The sequence below is a fragment of the Nerophis ophidion genome, linkage group LG02 (genome assembly GCF_033978795.1).
Source record: "Nerophis ophidion isolate RoL-2023_Sa linkage group LG02, RoL_Noph_v1.0, whole genome shotgun sequence".
Taxonomy (NCBI): domain Eukaryota; kingdom Metazoa; phylum Chordata; class Actinopteri; order Syngnathiformes; family Syngnathidae; genus Nerophis; species Nerophis ophidion.
The window spans coordinates 77,362,120-77,380,130 of record NC_084612.1 but is presented as its reverse complement, the minus strand read 5'-3'; the positions used below and the strand labels follow the sequence as shown (position 1 = coordinate 77,380,130).

Here is an 18,011-nt window from a genome sequence, read left to right as displayed (position 1 = left end):
ACCACACAAAACAAACCAAAAGTAGTGAATATTCTTAACAACAGTATCAATATTAGTTATCATTTCAGCATAGCAGTGATTAAAAATCCCTCATTGACATTATCATTAGACATCTATAGAAATAATAAAAAAGAACAATAGTGTCACAGTGGCTTACACTTGCATGGCATCTCATAAACTTGACAACACACTGTGTCCAATGTTTTCACAAAGAAAAAATAAGTCATATTTTGGTCCGTTTAATAGTTAAAACAAATTTATATTATTGCAATAAGTTGATAAAACATTGTCCTTTACAATTATAAAAGCTTTTAAAAAAAAAAAAACTACTACTCTGCTAGCATGTCAGCAGACTGGAGTAGATCCTGCTGAAATCTATGTATTGAATGAATACAGAATCCTTTTCAATCGGAAAAATATCGTTTTTGAATCAAAAATCGCGTTGAATCGAAAAAATCGATTTATAATCGAATCGCGACCCCAAGAATCGATTTGGAATTAATCGTGGGACACCCAAAGATTCACAGCCCTAATATTTATGTCTAAAATAATTATTGTCATAATATGTGTATTCTTAAAGTTTTGGAAACTCCAATGTGTATCAGTTACACTCATTGAATGATTAAAGCAACATACCGTAATATATATCAAACTTTTTTTTTGCAGATTCACCACACGGTGACGCTGTTGACAAACCCTAAATCAGGGGTCAGCAACCTTTTTGAAATCAAGAGCTACTTCTTGGGTAATGATTAATGCGAAGGGCTATCAGTTTTATACACACTTAAAAAATTGCCAGAAATAGCCAATTTGGTCAATTTACCTTTAATCAATAAATCTATATATATAAACTAATTATTTTATATATATAAATAATTAATAAGTATTTCTGTCTGTCATTCAGTCGTACATTTTTTTTCTTTTTACAGAAGTTTTTTTGTAGAGAATAAATGATGACAAAAACACTTAATTGAATGGGTTAAAAGAGGAGAAAACATGAAACAAATTTAAATAAAATTTAGAAACATAGTTTATCTTCAATTTCGACTCTTTAAAATTCTAAATTCAATCGAAAAATATGAAGAGGAAAAACTAGCTAATTGGAATCTTTTTGAAAAAATTAATGAAAGAATTTATGGAACATCATTAGTATTTTTTCCTGATTAAGATTAATTTTAGAATGTTGATGACATGTTAAATAGGTTAAAATCCGATCTGCACTTTGTTAGAGGGCACCGTGTTGGTGACCCCTGATCTGTAATAATATTTATGTATAAAATAATTATTTTCATAATTATATGTGTGTACTTAAAGTTTTGGGAACTCCGATGTGTATTAGTTGCACTCATTGAATGATTAAAGCAAAATAATATATATCAAACTTTTATTTCTGGCAGATTTACCACACGGTGGCGCTGTTGACAAACCCTAAAGTTTGACCCCGAAAGTCACATTCTCCCACAGCTCAACTCTAAACTTCAGGGTGTTCAGCCCAATCTCACATTTTAGTTGACTGGCAACTAGCAAGAGTGTTTGGGGGGAAAACAAGCAAAACATCTTTTAAAGATGCACAGTCTGGAAACCAATATTCCATTAACCATTAACCATTTGTCTAATGCAGGGATCGGGAACCTAAAATGTTGAAAGTGCCATATTGGACCTAAAACACAACAACAAAATATGTCTGGAGCCGCGAAAAATGAAAAGTCTTATATAAGTGTTATAATGAAGATAACACATGATGTAAGTGTCTATATTAGAAATAATAGCCTACTATCAAAATTACTTCAAAAGTCTTATATAAGTGTTATAATGAAGGCAACACATGATGTAAGTGTCTATATTAGTTATATTAGCCTACTATCAAAATTACTTCAAAAGTCTTATATAAGTGTTATAATGAAGACAACACATGATGTAAGTGTCTGTATTAGCTATATTAGCCTAATATCAAAATGACTTTAACAGTCTTATACAAGTTTTATAATGAAGGCAACACATGATGTAAGTGTCTATATTAGCCTACTATCAAAATTACTTTAAAAGTCTTATATGTGTTATAATGAAGGCAACACATGATGTAAGTGTCTATATTAGCCTACTATCAAAATTACTTTAACAGTCTTATACAAGTTTTATAATGAAGGCAACACATGATGTAAGTGTCTATATTAGTTATATTAACCTACTATCAAAATTACTTTAAAAGTCTTACATAAGTGTTATAATGAAGACAACACATGATGTAAGTGTCTATATGAGCTATATTAACCTACTATTAAAATTACTTCAAAAGCCTTATATAAGTGTTATAATGAAGGCAACACATGATGTAAGTGTCTATATTAGTTATATTAGCCTACTATCAAAATGACTTTAAAAGTCTTATATAAGTGTTATAATGAAGGCAAGACATGATGTAAGTGTCTATATTAGTTATATTAGCCTACTATCAAAATGACTTTAAAAGTCTTATATAAGTGTTATAATGAAGGCAAGACATGATGTAAGTGTCTATATAAGCTATATTAACCTACTATAAAAATTACTTTAAAAGTCTTATATAAGTGTTATAATGAAGACAACACATGATGTAAGTGTCTATATTAGCCTACTATCAAAATTACTTTAAAAGTCGTACATAAGTGTTAAAATGAAGGCAACACATGATGTAAGTGTGCATATTAACTATTATCAGCCTACTATCAAAATGACTTTAAAAGTCTTATATAAGTCTTATAATGAAGGTAACTGTCATGTCTGTGTGATCATATTTTGTTTTTTGGACACTCAGTTCCTGTTTTTGCACTTCCTGGTTTGTTTTGTTACCATAGCAACTCATTAGTTTTCACCTGTCCTCATGTCTCGCACCTGTTTTCACTGATTATGTCACCGCTATTTAAGCGGTCTGTTTCTGTTCTTCGTCCAGGCAACATTTCACCGTCTACCACCGTCTACCACCCTCTATCACCCTGGATACTTTTACCCACGTCATGCTAAGCTACCTCCACTCTGCTTCATGTCATGTTTACAGTTCCATGCCAAGTAAGTTTTGGTTTATTGTTCGTAGTTTCTGCCATTGTGCAAGTTTTGTTTCCTTCATCAGTTTTGTACTTCCGCCCTTGTGCGCGCTTTTTGTTTGCCTTTTTTTGTAGTTATAGTGTCAAAATAAAAATATGTACTCACATTCACGCCTTGCCCGCGCCAACTTTCCTTTGCCTTCTGGAAAAAACAAACCCCAAAGTCAACTTTGGGGTTTGCACCCTGGGAAAACAATCCTTTCCTAAGTCCTAGTCGTGACAGCAACGCATGATGTAAGTGTCTAAATTAGCTGAATTAGCCTACTATCAAAATGTGTCGCAGGCTGACGCAAATCTTTGTTGACAGAAATGTTGAACTGTAATATTTATTCTCCACATTTTTACAACATTGGAAACCATTAGTAAAATGGAGGGTGAGATAACTCCAGGAATCGGCCAACGGTATAGATGTGTGTCCAAGTTCAAGGAAATGGCAGGCTGTCTTCTTCTAATGGATTTATTACAATCTTTGCAAGCTGGGTAACTTTTGCTGTGGTCTGGAACAACATGGCAGACAAACAACTATGAGAAATGTAGCCAATATAACATAGAGATAATGTGTCATGAGACACTGGTGAATGAATGAATGATTGGTGGTGGTCGGAGGGGCCGTAGTCGCAAACTGGCGGCCACGCTTCCTTCAGTCTACCCCAGGGCAGCTGTGGCTACAGATGTAGCTTACCACCACCATCGTGTGAATGAATGATGGGTTCCCACATCTTTGTGAGCGCTTTGAGTATCTAATAATAGAAAAGTGCCATATAGATCTAATCCATTATTATTGTTATTCTTTTTGTTCTTCTTTCTGGCCGGATAGGACATATTGAAGAAAGAAAAAAAAGACTAGAGTTGAGGCGGACAGGCCCTTCAGACGTGAGTGCGGACAAGGTGCGATGAGTTAAACGTTCCTGTCGTCGTCGTCGTCGCTACAGTTCCACAGACTCGGTGAGAGAGACAGAGGACTTGTCGTCGTCTTCCCATCCTTCCCCTCAAATTACTACTCTCGCCGCAGGATCTCACCAGAAAACGTAATGACAGACTTTTACTGACAGACGCTCACTTTTCTCCAAATTCCAGTGTCAGCGCGTCCTGAGAAAAGTCCAGAAGAGAAAAGCAGGACAATCACGTGGTGGAAATGAAGAAAACAACGTGATCTTCATCTCTTTATACGCACAAGTACTACAGGTCAGAACTACAGGTCAGTACTACAGGTCAGTACTACAGGTCAGAACTACAGGTCAGTACTACAGGTCAGAACTACAGGTCAGTACTACAGGTCAGTACTACAGGTCAGTCCTAAAGGTCAGTACTACAGGTCAGTACTACAGGTCAGTACTACAGGTCAGAACTACAGGTCAGTACTACAGGTCAGTACTATAGCTCAGTACTACAGGTCAGAACTACAGGTCAGTACTACAAGTCAGTACTACAGGTCAGTACTGCAGATCAGTACTACAAGTCAGTACTACAGGTCAGTACTACAAGTCAGTACTACAGGTCAGTACTACAAGTCAGTACTACAAGTCAGTACTACATGTCAGTACTACAAGTTAGTACTACAGGTCAGTACTACAAGTCAGTACTACAAGTTAGTACTACAGGTCAGTACTACAGGTCAGAACTACAGGTCAGTACTACAGGTCAGTACTACAGGTCAGTACTACATGTCAGTACTACAGGTCAGTACTACAGGTCAGTACTACATGTCAGTACTACAAGTCAATACTACAAGTCAGTACTACAGGTCAGTACTACAATTCAGTACTATAAGGGTTATGGTTAGAAAGCCCAGACTTCCCTCTCCCCAGCCACTTCGTCTAGCTCTTCCTGGGGGATCCCGAGGCGTTCCCAGGCCAGCCGGGAGACATAGTCTTCCCAACGTGTCCTGGGTCTTCCCCGTGGCCTCCTACCGGTTGGACGTGCCCTAAACACCTCCCTAGGGAGGCGTTCGGGTGGCATCCTGACCAGATGCCCGAACCACCTCATCTGGCTCCTCTCCATGTGGAGGAGCAGCGGCTTTACTTTGAGTTCCTCCCGGATGGCAGAGCTTCTCACCCTATCTCTAAGGGAGAGACCCAAACTCATTTGGGCCGCTTGTACCCGTGATCTTGTCCTTTCGGTCATGACCCAAAGCTCATGACCATAGGTGAGGATGGGAACGTAGATCGACCGGTAAATTGAGAGCTTTGCCTTCCGGCTCAGCTCCTTCTTCACCACAACGGATCGATACAACGTCCGCATTACTGAAGACGCCGCACCGATCCGCCTGTCGATCTCACCATCCACTCTTCCCTCACTCGTGAACAAGACTCCTAGGTACTTGAACTCCTCCACTTGGGGCAGGGTCTCCTCCCTAACCCGGAGATGGCACTCCACCCTTTTCCGGGCGAGAACCATGGACTCAGACTTGGAGGTGCTGATTCTCATTCCGGTTGCTTCACACTGGGCTGCGAACCGATCCGGTGAGAGCTGAAGATCCCGGCCAGATGAAGTCATCAGGACCACATCATCTGCAAAAAGCAGAGACCTAAACCTCACAATAATGTCTGATTGAATGCTAAAAACGTGACAGACCGCCCTAAAAAACATAATGGAATTTTACAATTTTCTATGAACGATAAAACACTGAATATTGACAAACTATGAATGTCACACCCCTTTTTGATTTTACAATCAAGTGAAACGCAACAAAAATGCAACAAACAGTGAAATATGAACACGAAAGGTACAAACTAAACCCACATACAATTTGATATATCTGATATATCACTAAGCTTTAGAACTTTGTCGTGAAAAGCTCCTTCCACGTCTGTGGAAACGCTCTCCGCCCACACTACTTGGTGCCTCGTCTGAGCTGCTGTGACGTTGATGACCGTAATAACTAATTTGATGACCATAGTAACTAATTAGATGACCATAGTAACTAATTAGGTGACCATAGTAACTGATTAGATGACCATAGTAACTAATTAGATGACCATAGTAACTAATTAGATGACCATAGTAACTTCTTAGATGACCATAGTAACTAATTAGATTACCATAGTAACTGATTAGATGACCATAGTAACTTCTTAGATGACCATAGTAACTAATTAGATGACCATAGTAACTAATTAGATTACTATAGTAACTGATTAGATGACCATAGTAACTGATTAGATGACCATAGTAACTAATTAGATTACCATAATAACTGATTAGATGACCATAGTAACTGATTAGATGACCATAGTAACTTCTTAGATGACCATAGTAACTAATTAGATTACTATAGTAACTAATTAGATGACCATTGTAACTAATTAGATGACCATAGTGACTGATTAGATGACCATAGTAATTAATTAGATGACCATAGTAACTAATTAGATGACCATAGTAAATGACCAAAGTAACTAATTAGATGACCATAGTAACTAATTAGATGACCATAGTAACTAATTAGATGACCATAGTAACTAATTAGATGACCATAGTAACTGGTGTATCATGCAAAAGTGCAGATTCCAAGCATGGAAAGACTTAGTATAGTTGAAGACTTATGGTTGGGACGGCGTGGCGCAGTGGAGAGTGGCCGTGCGCAACCCGAGGGTCCCTGGTTCAAATCCCACCTAGTACCAACCTCGTCACGTCCGTTGTGTCCTGAGCAAGACACTTCACCCTTGCTCCTGATGGGTGCTGGTTGGCTCCTTGCATGGCAGCTCCCTCCATCAGTGTGTGAATGTGTGTGTGAATGGGTAAATGTGGAAGTAGTGTCAAAGCGCTTTGAGTACCTTGAAGGTAGAAAAGCGCTATACAAGTACAACCCATTTATCATTTATTATTATGGTGCACATCATATTGGCAGCTACACTTTACATCTTAAAAATCTAAAAAAATATATTTGGGAATGTCCGGCGGGCCAGATTGAAAAGCTTAGGGTTAGAGTGTCCGCCCTGAGATGGGTAGGTTGTGAGTTCAAACCCCAGCCGAGTCATACCAAAGACTATAAAAATGGGAGCCATTACTTCCCTGCTTGGTACTCAGCATCAAGGGTTGGAATTGGGGGTTAAATCTCCAAAAATGATTCCCGGGCGCGGCCACTGCTGCTGCTCACTGCTCCCCTCACCTCCCAGGGGGTGATCAAGGGTGATGGGGCAAATGCAGAGAATAATTTCGCCACACCTAGTGTGTTTGTGACAATCATTGCAACTTGAACTTTTACCTTTAACTTTATATACCGGTGCTCTCTATAGTTCTGGAAAACGAGTAAATAATCAATTATGGAGAGCGCCTCCGGAATCCAACATCTTGCAGACAGACTCAAGGTGCGGGTTCTAAAAGTGACTGCGGAGCGTCATGTACAGCAGGGGTCACCAACGCGGTGCCCGCGGGCACCAGGTCGCCCGTAAGGACCAGATGAGTCGCCCGCTGGCCTGTTCTAAAAATAGCTGAAATAGCAGCACTTACCAGTGAGCTGCCTCTATTTTTTTAAATTGTATTTATTTACTAGCAAGCTGGTCTCGCTTTGCTCGACATTTTTAATTCTAAGAGAGACAAAACTCAAATAGAATTTGAAAATACAAGAAAATATTTTAAAGACTTGGTCTTCACTTATTTAAATAAATTCTTTTATCTTTTTACTTTGCTTCTTATAACTTTCAGAAAGAACATTTTAGGGGAAAAAATACAACCTTAAAAATTATTTTAGGATACAAATACCTTTTTACCTTTTAGATTCCTTCCTCTTCTTTCCTGACAATTTAAATCAATTTTCAAGTATTTTTTTTTATTGTAAAGAATAATAAATACATTTTAATTTAATTCTTCATTTTAGCTTCTGTTTTTTCGTGAAGAATATTTGTGAAATATCTCTTCAAACTTATTTAAATTCCAAAAAGATATTTGTCTTTTTTAGAAATATAGCTTGGTCCAATTGGTTATATATTCTAAAAAAGTGCAGATTGGATTTTAACCTATTTAAAACATGTCATCAAAATTCTAAAATTAATCTTAGTCAGGAAAAATTACTAATGATGGTCCATAAATTATTTTTTACATTTTTTCAAAAAGATTCGAAATATCTACTTTTTCTCTTCTTTTTTTTTTCGGTTGAATGTTGAATTTTAAAGAGTCGAAATATGTTTATAAAAATACTTATCTGTTTCTATGTATATTTATTGTGAGAAATCATTAAGATGATCTGTGTTTCCACAAAGATAAATATCACAAATTATTAATAATAACATAGAGTTAAAGGCTGCGATGAGGTGGCAACCTTCCAGGGTGTACCCCGCCTTCCACCCGATTGTAGCTGACATAGGCACCAGTGCCCCCTGTGACTCCAAAGGGAATAAGCGGTAGAAAATGGATGGATGGATAGATGAATAGAGTGAGTTTGTCAAACTTGGACTTGGACGTGGGTTGTTTTCCCGAGGTGCAAAGCGAATGGAGTGGAAACAACGTGAAAGTAGGTACATATTTATTTTATTCATAAAAGGAATAAACAAAAAGCACGCACGAGGGCGGAAGTACAAAAACTGGGCTATGAAACAAAAGACTAGCACAAAGGCTATAATTATAAACACAAAACAAAACACTTGCACTGTGGCATGAATAATGAGAAAAACTTACTGGGAACAAAACGAGAACGGGACATGGATCATTGACATGGTGCATAGCAGGTGATCGAGGGCATGAAGGAGGTGATGTTGCCAGGACGAAGAACAGAAAAAGAAAGCTTAAATATTCATCCATCCATCCATCATCTTCCGCTTATCCGAGGTCGGGTCGCGGGGGCAGCAGTCTAAGCAGGGAAGCCCAGACTTCCCTCTCCCCAGCCACTTCGTCCAGCTCTTCCCGGGGGATCCCGAGGCATTCCCAGGCCAGCCGGGAGACATAGTCTTCCCAACGTGTCCTGGGTCTTCCCCGTGGCCTCCTACCGGTTGGACGTGCCCTAAACACATCCCTAGGGAGGCGTTCGGGTGGCATCCTGACCAGATGCCCGAACCACCTCATCTGGCTCCTCTCCATGTGGAGGAGCAGCGGCTTTACTTTGAGTTCCTCCCGGATGGCAGAGCTTCTCACCCTATCTCTAAGGGAGAGACCCGCCACACGGCGGAGGAAACTCATTTCGGCCGCTTGTACCCGTGATCTTATCCTTTCGGTCATGACCCAAAGCTCATGACCATAGGTGAGGATGGGAACGTAGATCGACCGGTAAATTGAGAGCTTTGCCTTCCGGCTCAGCTCCTTCTTCACCACAACGGATCGGTACAACGTCCGCATTACTGAAGACGCCGCACCGATCCGCCTGTCGATCTCACGATCCACTCTTCCCTCACTCGTGAACAAGACTCCTAGGTACTTGAACTCCTCCACTTGGGGGAGGGTCTCCTCCCCAACCCGAAGATGGCATTCCACCCTTTTCCGGGCGAGAACCATGGACTCTGACTTGGAGGTACTGATTCTCATTCCGGTCGCTTCACACTCGGCTGCAAACCGATCCAGTGAGAGCTGAAGATCCCGGCCAGATGAAGCCATCAGGACCACATCATTTGCAAAAAGCAGAGACTTAATCCCGCGGCCACCAAACCGGTACCCCTCAACGCCTTGACTGCGCCTAGAAATTCTGTCCATAAAAGTTATGAACAGAATCGGTGACAAAGGACAGCCTTGGCGGAGTCCAACCCTCACTGGAAACGAGTCCGACTTACTGCCAGCAATGCGGACCAAGCTCGATTTGTGGACTTGGAGAAGGCATTCGACCGTGTCCCTCGGGAAGTCCTGTGGGGAGTGCTCAGAAAGCTTAAACAGCAGTGACATAATCAGTGAAAACAGGACAAGGTGAAAACTAATGAGTTGGCTTGGTAAAAAGACAAACAAGGATGTGCAAAACAGGAGCTGAGTGTCCAAAAAACAAAACTGAACATGACCAAAACAAAACATGATCCCATAGGCGTGACAGAGTTAAAGGTAAATTGAGCAAATTGGCTATTTCTGGCAATTTATTTAAGTGTGTATCAAACTGGTAGCCCCTCGCATTAATCAGTAGCCAAGAAGTAGCTCTTGGTTTCAAAAAGGTTGTTGACCCCTGCTTTACACCAAAGTTAATCCAACATACAGTACATGGAGACCACAATGAAGTTGTTTTAAGTGGCGATTCAAACCATCACAGGTCCGCTTTAAGAAATGGCTTTTCACGCACATGTGGACATGGTATTCAAGGGAGTCGCGCAGGGCTCCATTTCGGGTCCCCTGATCTTTAATCGGTGCTATGTTTGTCTTCAAAACCACGGTGTGTTGTGAGAAGGAAATGCTTGGGCAGCGACAATTGATTCATCAAATTTCAAAGCTGACCACAATGAGAAGCTGCAGGCGGTGAGGAGAAGGTGGCGTGGAATGCGGCGGGCCTGTAACTATTGTTCTAAATATTCAGTAGCATCTGGCCGCAAAGACCACCAGCAGCTTCCAGTGGTTTGGGTGGAGCAGACCTTATTTATTTTCTTCTCCCTCCAGGACTGAAGCCTCACCTCAGTCAGCCGCTGGGAGGAGAAGAAGGGCAAAGGGTTTAGTGGCGGCATCGACCTCACTGTGGGTCTGTGGCGCTCATCAAAGACCCCAAACGCACTTTCACATGGAGAAGAACCGCCCAGACCGCCGTGCCGGGCTAATTATCAGCGAGGTTTTCTGGAGAGCTTCTCCGTGAGACATGTGGAGTCTCAGCAGATAGTCACATGTGCTCTTCTTCTTCTTCTTCTCGTCGGGACACCTCGGGGTTGGAAGGTCAGATCCTCCACCACCTCAGAGACCAGGTGAGCAGACCCGTGTGAAGTTGCCCACCCCCCTCTGCTCCCCCCATTCTGTCCAAATCTCCCCAAACTTGTCCCAATTGTTTGTGCTGCAAAAATGTCAGTTTTTTTATTAAATTCTTCTAAGATTCATCCCCCTCGCCCCCTTGCCAAATTCCCCCAAACTTCTTCCATTTATTTGTGCTACGTTTGTGCTGCAAGGTTTTTTGGTTTAACTAATAAAGTCTCTAAGTTGTTAACATTTAATAGTTTTATGTTAGTAACATGTAATTAACGTGTTATTAATCATAACTAGACCCCCCCCCTTCCCAACTATGTGCAAATCTCCCAAAACTTGTTCTAATTATTTGTGCTGCCGGATGTTTTGTTTTACCCATAATAGTTTTAGAGTTATTAAAGTTTTACAGTTTTATGTTAGTAACGTGTAATTAACATGTTCTTAATCATAACTAGACCCCTCCCCAACTTTGCGCAAATCTCCTCTAGCATGTTCCATTCCTGTGTGCTACATTTGTGCTGTACAATATTTTGGTCTAACTATCATAGTTTTTAAGTTATTAGCGTTTTATAGTTTTATGTTAGTAACGTGTGATTAACGTGTTATTAATCATAACTATACCCCCCACCCCCCCCACACACACCCCTACCCACACACTTATGTGCAAATCTCCCCAAACTTGTTCTAATTATTTGTGCTACGCTTGTGCTGCCGAATATTTTGGTTTACCTATTGTAGTTTTTGAGTTATTAGAGATTTATAGTTTTATGTTCGTAACGTGTGATTAACATGTTATTAATCATAACTAGACCCCCCCCCCTCCCCCGGCCCCCTCCCCAAACTATGTGCAACTCTCCCCTAACGTGTTCCATTCATTTGTGCTATGTTTGTACTGCCGAATGTTTTGGTTTACCTACTGTATTTTTTGGGTTAGTAACGATTTATAGTTTTATGTTAGTAACGTGTAATTAACGTGTTATTAATCATGTTCATTTGTGCGGTCACTGTTTTCATTAAGTTTAATTCATCCCCTCACCCCCCTTGCCAAATTCCCCCAAACGAGTTCCATTCATTTGTGCTACTTTTGTGCTGCAACGTTTTTTGGTTCTACTAAGTTTTATGTTAGTAACGTGTAATTAACGTGTTATTAATCATAACTAGACCCCTCCACCCAACTATGTGCAAATCTCCCCAAATGTGTTCCATTCCTGTGTGCTACATTTGTGCTGCCCAATATTTTGGTTTAACCATCATAGTTTTTAAGTTAATAATGTTTTATAGTTTTCTGTTAGTAACATGTTTTTAATCATAACTCGACCCCCCCCACCCCCCACCCACCCACCAAACTATGTGCAAATCACCCCAAAATGATCCCAAATGTATGTGCTGCAAAATGTTTTGGTTAAACCATTTATTTTACAAGTTATTAACGTTTTATAGTTTTATGTTAGTAACATGCAATTAACTTTTTGTTAATAATAACTACCACTCCCCCTCCTCAACTATGCTCAAATCTCCCCAAACTTGTTCCATTAATTTGTGCTGTGTTTGTGCTGCAAAATGTTTAGGTTTAACTATAATATTTTTTAAGTTATGAACATTTTAAAGTTTTATGTTAGTAATGAGTAATTAACATGTTATTAATCATGACTAAACCCCAAATATGTCCTAATCTCCCCGAACTTGTTCCATTCATTTGTGCAACATTTGTGTGCTGCAATTTTTTTTTTTTTTTGCTGAAAACTTTATAGTTTTTAAGTTACTAACGTTTTGAACTTTTATGGAAGTAACGTGTAGCTAGCGTGTTATTAAACATAACTGTTTTGGTTTAACTATCATAGTTTTTACGTTAATAACGTTTTATAGTTTTATGCTAGTAATGCGTAATTAATCACAACTAGACTATAACTTTTTTGTAATTATTTGTGCTACGTTTGTGCTGCCGAATGTTTTGTTTGACCTATTATAGTTTTTCAGTTATTAACGTTTTATAGTTTTATGTTAGTCACATGTAATTAATATGTTATTTATCATAATTAATAAATCTCCCCAAACGTGTTACATTCATTTGTGCTACACATTTGTGTTGCAAAATGTATTGGTGAAACCTTTATAGTTTTTAAGGGACTAACGTTTTGAATTTTTATGTGAGTAACAAGTAATTAACGTGTTATCAATCATAACTAGACCCCCCCCCCTCCCCCAGCCCCTCCCAACTATGTCCAAATCCCCCCAATTTAGTCCCCAATTGTTTGTGCTGCAAAAATGTTTGTTTGTGCCGTTAATGTTTGAAGTTCTTCTAAAATGGTATAATCCAGGTGTGTCTTTTCAAAAGCCGAACATGATCAGATGAAGGTGTTTGCATGGATTGTAGGCGGCTTATGTAGAGTCCAACTATTTAAGAAATCAAACTAATTTAGTGCATGGACACGTACTGAGTGAAAGGTCGTTTTCAGCCCATTTCCTAGCTGATTAATTTATGTGCCTGCTTTGAGCCGTAGCGATCGCCATAGGCCACACCCTCCATGAACACCTCAGGCCACACCCTCCATGAACACCTAAGGCCACACCCTCCATGAACAATCCCATCATGATTCACTACAATTAGCATTCAATACGGCCTTGGAGTTGGAAACGTGTGTGAGTGCGTCAAAATTAGAAGGAAATCAGTTGCTTGTGTGTGTGTGTGTGTGTGTGTGTGTGTGTGTTTGTGTGTGTGTGTGTGTGTGTGTGTGTATGTGTGTGTGTGTGTGTGTGTGTGTGTGTGTGTGTGTATGTGTGTGTGCTTTGTTTACACAGTCACCTTTTGGGGACCTCTGACAGTATGGGGACCAAAAAACAGGTTCCCTAAAGGGATCCATTGTGAACATGCCGACGTGATTTTTATCATCAATCCAGAGACTTAAAGACGTGTATGAGCTAACTGGGCAGTGGCCATTTTACCTCATTTTTTTTAATGCCTCCACAACCTGTAGAAAGGGTGGTCCCCACAAGTCACGAACAAAACCTTGGTCCTCATTCCAAATGATGTGTGTGTGTGCGTGCGTGTGTGTGCTTTGTTTACCATCGGACCTCTGACGGTATGGGGACCAAAAAACAGGTCCCCTAAAGGGATCCATTGTGAAGATGCCGACGTGATTTTTATCATCAATCCAGAGACTTAAAGACGTGTATGAGCTAACTGGGCAGTGGCCATTTTACCTCATTTTTTTAATGCCTCCACAACCTGTAGAAAGGGTGGTCCCCACAAGTCACGAACAAAAACTTGATCCTCATTCCAAATGATAACCTGTGTGTGTGTGTGTGTGTGTGTGTGTGTGTGTGTGTGTGTGTGTGTGTGTGTGTGTGTGTGTGTGTGCTTTGTTTACACGGTCACCTTTTGGGGACCTCTGACGGTATGGGGACCAAAAAACAGGTCCCCTAAAGGGATCCATTGTGAAGATGCCGACGTGATTTTTATCATCAATCCAGAGACTTAAAGACGTGTATGAGCTAACTGGGCAGTGGCCATTTTACCTCATTTTTTTTAATGCCTCCACGACCTGTAGAAAGGGTGGTCCCCACAAGTCACGAACAAAACCTTGGTCCTCATTCCAAATGATGTGTGTGTGTGTGTGTGTGTGTGTGTGTGTGTGTGTGTGTGTGTGTGTGTGCGCGCTTTGTTTACACGGTCACCTTTTGGGGACCTCTGACAGTATGGGGACCAAAAAACAGGTCCCCTAAAGGGATCCATTGTGAAGATGCCGACGTGATTTTTATCATCAATCCAGAGACTTAAAGACGTGTATGAGCTAACTGGGCAGTGGCCATTTTACCTCATTTTTTTAATATATCCACAACCTGTAGAAAGGGTGGTCCCCACAAGTCACGAACAAAACCTTGGTCCTCATTCCAAATGATAACGTGTGTGTGTGTGTGTGTGTGTGTGTGTGTGTGTGTGTGTGTGTGTGTGTGTGTGTGTGTGTGTGTGTGTGTGTGTGTGTGTGTGTGCGTGTGTGTGTGTGTGTGTGCGTGCGTGTGTGTGTAATCAGTAGTCGTCTGTGTTAGGACAGATAGGTGAATCCTGACTATCAAGAGCAAGCAGAAAACCCACTGTTCACCCTATCAGCGGCAACATAGCGCTCACACACACACACACACTTTCAGTGACAGTTGTAGTCTATCAAGAGGACCCTTTTCACCAGAAAGTTGAGGACCTTCAGGTTTCTGTAGAAGTGTGTGGTTTGTCTTTCCACTGCATTTCACAATTAAGGTAGTTGATACTAATCAGGCTGATGACGGGCGGAGGAGTGATTGAGTATATTTCTACACTGATACCATGTAAAGATACAGACAATACTAAAAAGTAAGTAAATCAAATGCAAATCAATAATATAAAAAACGAACTATCAGGCACACTTAAAATCCTTTAATTTTCTCAGTAGGTGCGCCTAATGTATAGAAAAATTGTGGTCCTATTTACCGACCTTGAAGCAATTTTATTTGGTACATGGTGTGATGATAAGTGTGACCAGAAGATGGCAGTTACACATAAGAGATACGTGTAGACTGCAATATGATGCCAGTAAACAACACCAAAACTTTAAATCTAGCGGCATAGCTCGGTTGGCAAAGTGGCCGTGCCAGCAACTTGAGGGTTCCAGGTTTGAGTCCCGCTTCCGCCATCCTAGTCACTGTTGTCGTGTCCTTGGGCAAGACACTTTACCCACCTGCTCCCAATGCCACCCACACTGGTTTAAATGTAACTTCGATATTGGGGTTTCTCTATGTGAAGCACTTTGAGTCACTAGAGAAAAAGCACTATATAAATATAATTCACTTCATTGAGATTATACAACACTGCACACGGCATTTAAAACTCTTTCAAAATGTTTTAGTACGACTTTAGTACACCATGGCCACAGAACTTTCCTCCAGAAGGTTTTATCTTTGTCTATGTGATGTCAAATGAAACAAAAATGGCGCTGTTTGACCACAATACCCAGCAATATTGATTTGTGCAGTCCTTTGAGACATTTGTGATTTGGGGCTATATAAATAAACATTGATTGATTGATTGAATATGTTTGGAGGAGAAGAGGTGAGGCCTGGTTAGGCGAAGTTAAGAGGGGAGTAATATATTTTGTTGTGTGCGCAGTTGTGCAAATGTGCACTGCACTTTCTAAAGTAGATGCAACTCAGTATTCTTCTTCCTCCAAACACGAGGAGTTGAGTTTATACCAAAATGGATACATGGATGATACAGCAGAGGATTGGGAGAATGTCATGTGGTCAGATGAAACCAAAATAGAACTTTTTGGTACAAGCTCAACTTGTCGTGTTTGGAGGAAGAAGAATACTGAGTTGCATCCCAAGAACACCACACCTACTGTGAAGCATGGGGGTGGAAACATCATGCTTTGGGGCTGTTTTTCTGCTAAGGGGACAGGACAATTGATCCGTGTTAAAGAAAGAATGAATGGGGCCATGTATCGTGAGATTTGGAGCCAAAACCTCCTTCCATCAGTGAGAGCTTTGAATGGTTGACCAAATACTTATTTTCCACCATCATTTACAAATATATTTTTTTAAATTCCTACAATGTGAATTCCTGGATTTTTTTCCACATTCTGTCTCTCACAGTTGAAGTGTACCTATGATGAAAATTACAGACCTCTGTCATCTTTTTAAGTGGGAGAACTTGCACAATCGCTGGCTGACTAAATACTTTTTTGCCCCACTATATATATATATATATATATATATATATATATATATATATACATTTATTTCTTTTTTGTCAAAATGGAAAGAAGACATATATGTAATAAAAAAATAAAAGTACATTATTGACTCATACTATTTCCATGTGGTTGCAGGCCACATAAAATGATGTGGCGGGCCAGATCCAGCCCCCGGGCCTAGAGTGTGACACCAGCGTGGCAGATTGCAGACATGGACGGAGGACAGAGGACGTCATGAAGCGTAAGCAATAAGCCTTCACTCTGCAAACATTCTCCACTTCTCCATTCAGTCGCTTCGGAAGTCTTTCATTCACAAGCGGGCGGCGGGAGGAAGAGGAAGAGGAGGAAGAGGAAGGGGCCCTCGCTCTTCCTCTTTCTGACACTCACTAACGTTCCGTGTCGCAAATACATGTGCAGACCAGAGCGCAGCATTGTTGCGCAACATGTCCTTTTGTTGGCCACACGCCGGGACAAAAGGTCTCATGCCGGTCACTGACTTTGACACCTGTCTATGGGACTGACCTTTAGTGTTTGATCTGTTCAAATTTAGCCAGCCAGAAAGAGTTGAGTTGATTGGCAACATTAAACGTGTGAATGTTGTCTATCTGTGTTGGCCCTGTGATGAGGAGGCCACTTGCAGCTGGGATAGGCTCCAGCACACCCCGCCACCCCGAAAGGGACAAGTGGTAGGAAATGGATGGAGTTTTATTGTATCCAGCCTTTCTCAGGACACATACATGTAAAAAGTGGCGGACGAGGTAAAATGATGAGATGGGCATTGTTAAATGGTGTGGTGGGCCACATGAAATAATGTGGCAGGCCACATAAATGAGGTGGTGGGCCACATACGTGCCAGAAAACATAAAATGGTGTGTCTGGACACCATACATGACATGGTAGGCGACCTAAAATAATGTGGCGGGCCACATAAAATAAAGTAGCAGGCCAGAAAAATTACGTGGTAGGCGACGGTATATGATATAAGATTTTGTGGCTGGCCACAATGTGGTGGGCCACGTAAATGATGTGGTGGGCCAGGTAAAATAAAGTGACAGTCAACATAAAATAATGTGGTAAGCCTCAATAAATGACGCGGTGCATAAAAAAAAGGTGGCGGACAACATAAAACGATGTGGCCAAACAACACGGTGGAACACATACAATGGCATAGTGGGCCACTTCATATAAAGTGGCGGGCCATGTAAAACAAAGTGGTGGACCATGTAAATTGACGTGGTGGAAGTTGTTAATTGGTGTGGTGGGCCTCGTTAAATAATATGGCAGACCACATAAAATAATGTGGCAGGCCACATAAATGTTGTGGTGGGCCACATATGTGCCAGAAAACATAAAATGGTGTGTCGGGACACCATACATGATATGGTAGGCGACCTAAAATAATGTGGCAGGCCACATA

At 40.6% G+C, this 18,011-nt stretch overlaps 1 long non-coding RNA gene across 1 annotated transcript; it reads left to right on the top strand.

Moving 5' to 3' along the window:
* Positions 1–2,762: 2,762 nt before the first annotated feature.
* On the top strand, positions 2,763–17,337 carry LOC133535237 (uncharacterized). The gene is made up of 5 exons (XR_009802181.1): positions 2,763–3,045; positions 3,898–4,025; positions 4,158–4,278; positions 10,581–10,876; positions 16,730–17,337. It is a non-coding gene; the product is annotated as an uncharacterized LOC133535237 (long non-coding RNA).
* The last annotated feature ends 674 nt before the right edge of the window (positions 17,338–18,011 follow it).